Here is a 5,298-nt window from a genome sequence, read left to right on the forward strand (position 1 = left end):
ATTGCTTCTTTCCAGAAATGAACATCCCTAGAAGCCATAACTTCACTAAAAGTCTTTGGATCCTTCTCAATATTAAAACAATATTGATGTTGAGATATAGTCTCATTCCTTATTCCTTCAACTAAATAAAGTTGAAAATCATATCCAAAAGACTTAGCTTTTCTAACTCTTGTGTTTTTCCTAGGTTCAGGTACATAACTTGCACCACCAGAAACATCTTCAGCTTCATTAGTTCTCTTGCTAGAAGATTGATGAATCATGTCCCTTGGTCTAGGTATAGATGTAAATCTTTCTTCATCAAAGACAGCATCTCTTGACTCTATCATTGTATTTACAGACACAACGTCATTAGATTCTAAAACATAGAATCTATATGCTTTGGAATGCTCAGCATATCTAATAAAGATACAATCTACCCCTCTCTCACCCAATGTTTTCCTTTTAGGTTCAGTGAGCCTTACAACTGCTCTACAGTCCAAAACTTTGAGATAACTCAAATTTGGTACCCTTTTACGCCAAAGTTCATAAGGAGTATTCTTACTCCTTTTATTTGGAGTTCTATTCAAGATGTAACATGCAGTTAACATTGCCTCACCCCAAAATCCTTCACTTAATCCTGAATAGGACAACATGGAATTAACCATTTCTTTCAAAGTCCTATTCTTCCTTTCAGCTACACCATTTTGTTGTGGTGTATAAGGAGCTATGGTTTGATGTATTATTCCAGTTGATTCAAAATAAACTGGATCATAATACTCACCACCTCTATCAGTACGCAAGACTTTTATTAATTCATTTTTATGAAGCTCAACTTGTTGTTTATAAATTTTAAATTTATCAAGTGCTTCATCCTTAGAATATAGCAAATAAACATAACAATATCTAGATGCATCATCAATAAAAGTAACAACATACTTTTTGTTTCCAAGGGAAGGTGTTGCATGGAAATCACATAAATCACTATGTATTAAATGATGGGTTTTGGTCATAAGACATCCTATGTGCTCATACAAACCCTAAAGCTCAGATCTAGGTTTCTCTATTGTACATGCTTTGAATCCAAGACTATAAACCCTAATTCTAGCATATGGAAATCAGAATTCACATGTAAATAGGTTTAAGAACATACCTTGATTGTTATATAGCAATAACAATCCAATTCCTCCTTGAATTGACCTTGGAAAGCTGAGAGTCACAAGTGTCACTCCTCTAATGGCTTACAAACACCATAAGCAAGTGGAGAAGGTATAAAGAGAGAGGAGGGAGGTTAGAGTTCGTCCTTAGATCCTCTTGGGAAGAAGTACACGAATTCTAAGGCCTTGGGGTCTTTATATAGGGTTAGAATTAGGTTTTCAGTCTTTATCCTTATCTAGTTGCTTGTCCACCAAGCAACCATAAGATAACTCTTAGAAACCCTTATCCTAGTCGAATTCTAAGTAATTATCACCTCAAATTCGTTCACCATATATATAAGATAATCCTTACCTTATTTTGTAACTATCACATAATTACAATTCAGCCCCTCTAGTTTAATTAATTACACTTGATCACAAAATTAATTCTTAATTAATTATTGACCAATATTAATTAAACAAATATGATTTCTCCTTTAATATATTATTCTTATAACATATTAATAAATCATAATAACCTCTCTCTCTTTATTTATTTCTCCAATCAAGTTGCTTTGGTAAAGGCAACCCAAAAGGACCATGCACCATCGGGTCAAGTACATACCAAAATAGTTATGGACTTAGACACTAATCCAACATTAAATCCAACACCTTGGTTTCCCTAACAACATCTTTGAAAGGTTGTCTAGTAATTTTAGTTAGCATGCATGTTTTACATGTTCCATTATTTTGCATATCAAAAGCTGGAATTAAACTCATTTTAGACATGTCTTTTAATCTCTTTAAATGAATGTGTCCTAGTCTAGCATGCTATAATTCATATTTATTAAAATTATTGCTAGTACTAGTAGAAGCCATGCAAACAGAATTATCAATGAAAGGATAATTAATATTTAGTCTAATCATTCCATTACATACATATCCAAATCCCATAAAAGAACCATGTCTTGACAAGATATACTTGTCACTTTCTAATACTTGTTTGTAACCACAATTATTTAATACAATTTCAGACACGAGACTCTTAAGAATCCCTGGAACATATAAAACATTGTTCAAACACAATCATTTCCCAGAAGTAAAAGTAAGTAAAACAGATCCTATGCCCTTGATTCGTTCAGTTGCAACATTTCCCATTTTCACAATAGATCCATCATCAATTGGTTGAAAGTCCTTGAACCAATATTGATCTTTGCAAACATGACTTGTTGCTCCCGAATCAACCCACCATGCAACATTATTATCCTACTCATAAAATGCTTCAGAAATCACAGAAATATAATTTTGAATATAGTTAGACTTCTGCATGAAAACAAAATTCTGACCTTGTTGCTTTTCTGGATCCTTGGATCCACTTGGTTGAGATGATTGAATCCAGGCCTGTTATGGAGATGCTTCTAGCAAGAAACCATAAATCCTTCATCCAGGCCGGTTTTGACCTTTTTTTCTTCTTCGTGACCCTCACAAATTTGATTGAAATAAGAAGGGTTAATCGATGTTACATCTTAAATGAAGGATTTACGAATCAAGTTGTAATAACAATAATGTAAGACTTTGAAAGTCTATATTTGATTTTTTAATTGGGTTTGTCGATGATTGAAATCGGAACCATCGATGATTTTGATTTTGGATAAAAATTATATATCGATTTTGAAATCGAATGAATGCTATTGTATGATCGGTAAGTAAATCAATTTTGAATTGGGAAATAATTGAATTGGAGGCAGCAGATGCGATTGTTAAAACAAAAAGTCAAAATTGTTGTTCTTGACAATCAGAAGTGAAGAAGGCTCGATTTGATCAGAAAATTGGATGTAAACGACAGTTTGATGTTTAATGGCTGTTTGGTATCGAATGCGATGATGGAATTGATTTTTTACTAGGAAGAACAAAGATGATGTCGAATAGATGAAGTGGTAGATGCTCGTAACGAGTGTAGGGCCTTTTGCATATGAACTTGGTTTAAGGACAAAGTTTTGAATTGAACTGTATTTGTGAAAGAATTGGTTTAATGAATGATAAAGTGAAACTGAAGAACAAAGATTTGCAGTCAATGTTCGAAATTTTGGGAAGTGATGTGGATTTTGGAGTCCTTGATGTCGAGGGATATCTAAACTGGAATCGATGGCTTGGAATTGTGATATCGACTATGATGGTCATATAGGGATGATAACGAATGGGATCCAAATTGAATATTTGATGTCGATGATCAAAGCCTTGAATATCGATGTCAAGGTTGTTGCTTTGATGGTCATTGGTTGGGAAACAATGAGGAAAAAGCAAAGGTTTTTGGAGTCGATGTGCAAAGTATTTGCTGTTGATGTCGATGATTTTGGGAAAACTTGATAACGAGTTGGGAAATGATGATAATTTCGAAGGTTGATATTCGAAGATCTTTGTTTGATCGGGAAGGTCGAACGTTTTGTAGCAACCGGAACAAATAAATTGGGGAAGAAACTAAAAATTTCGAAATTGGTCCTTAAAATTTCGACAATTTGACAGTTTATACATATTTCGAAATGAGGACTAAGTTTTCGATACTTTGAAGAAGTGGGCAGAAATTTCGAAGTTGGTCCCTGATGTTTCGACATTTTTACAGAATATACCAAATTTCGATGGGGTTATGCAGATGAAAAATGGAAAAATTTTTATTTTTGGTCCCTGCAGTTAGTACGAGCATACACTTTATGCCCAATTTCGCAAATGTGTGAGTTTTTCGCATCTTTAGCTATTTTTGGTGCAACGGGTCGCTACAGAATTTTGTTATTGACGGTTTTTACCCGGATTTTGGAAAATCATGCAACTCTCACCCAAAAATCGAAAATTTTCACAAACTGGAAATTTTTTTCGAGGCTTTTTCGAGATTGTTTTTCCGTGCAAATTTTTCAATGTTTCATTTGTGGCACGCATCAAGGGGGAGAATTGTGAAGTTCATTCCTCGGGCGCTTCTCACCCTTAATGGGTTTTATAATCATTTTTTGATTATAAAAAAGGGGGAGAATGATAGGTATTCGAAATAGGTTTTTCGGGTATTCATTAGCGGATTTGAAGACTAGTGTTAATTCGAGGAGGAGTTTGGTGTTGATCGCGCGAGCTTGTTAGATATTGAAGTCGGGCATCCAATCCTAAATTTATGGGGGAGCATGTTAGGGTGTAAAGTCACGCTTGGATGTATTTGTGCTTTACCCATTTGTATTGTGTGGTGAGTTGTCTTTCCTATAAATAGGAAGTGAGTAACACTCATTTATGTAAGAGAACCATTTGGAGTGTTAGACTAGAGAGAGAATTTATACAAGACCCATTTGTGTACTCTTTCAAGATCTAATATGAGCTTAAACATATTTGCTTACTCCTTGTATTCTTGGGCTTGTTTGATGATTCACTAGATCTTTTCTAATTTTGCACATGTCATCATAATCGACACCACTACAAATAGTTCGTTCAATTTCTGCAATTGAGGGTTTCTTCTCTTTTTGTTGTTTTCCAGCTAGAATTGACGACGGCGGTAGTGGGGTCACGGGGTTGATTGGGCGAACTTGGGGTTTAGTATCTGGATTGGTTTTATAAGAAAGAAAGGAGAAAATGAGTGGTCTATTAATGGCAATGAAAGTTAAGCCTATTCATCATCTCCCCTTTTGTTCCCCAACAACCAGATAAACAAGCATAACATAACTTTTGTTATCGTTAATTCCATTATCAGGTTAGTACAGGTTAATAGGGATTAAAAGAGCAAGTCGTAGCCTACATTATACCTCCATAAAGCTAGATAATAACTTTAGGGACTGAATCGACGAAACCTAAAAATTTTGTAAGGCATTTGTGTCATTTCCCCATTATTATCTATTGACAAAATTTTTGATTTACTATCTAACTTTTTGTTAAAAAATTAAAATCATCTTATTACAAATATATATATATATATATATATATATATATATATATATATATATATATATATATATATATATATATATATATATGAAACTAATTTTTTCCACCGAGACTTTTTATCGAACTACTAAAATTTTAAAATATTAACAATAATGCCCCTCATTTTACTTCAGAGAGAAAAGTAATGTGGAATTGTTTCCAAATATCCTCATTCATTCTTCATTCTTCCTTCTTTACTTCTTCATATTTTTCCATTCAATTGATGATCACAATC

This window comes from Lactuca serriola, chromosome 7 (genome assembly GCF_051521515.1).
Source record: "Lactuca serriola cultivar US96UC23 chromosome 7, Lser_US96UC23_V15, whole genome shotgun sequence".
Lineage (NCBI taxonomy): Eukaryota > Viridiplantae > Streptophyta > Magnoliopsida > Asterales > Asteraceae > Lactuca > Lactuca serriola.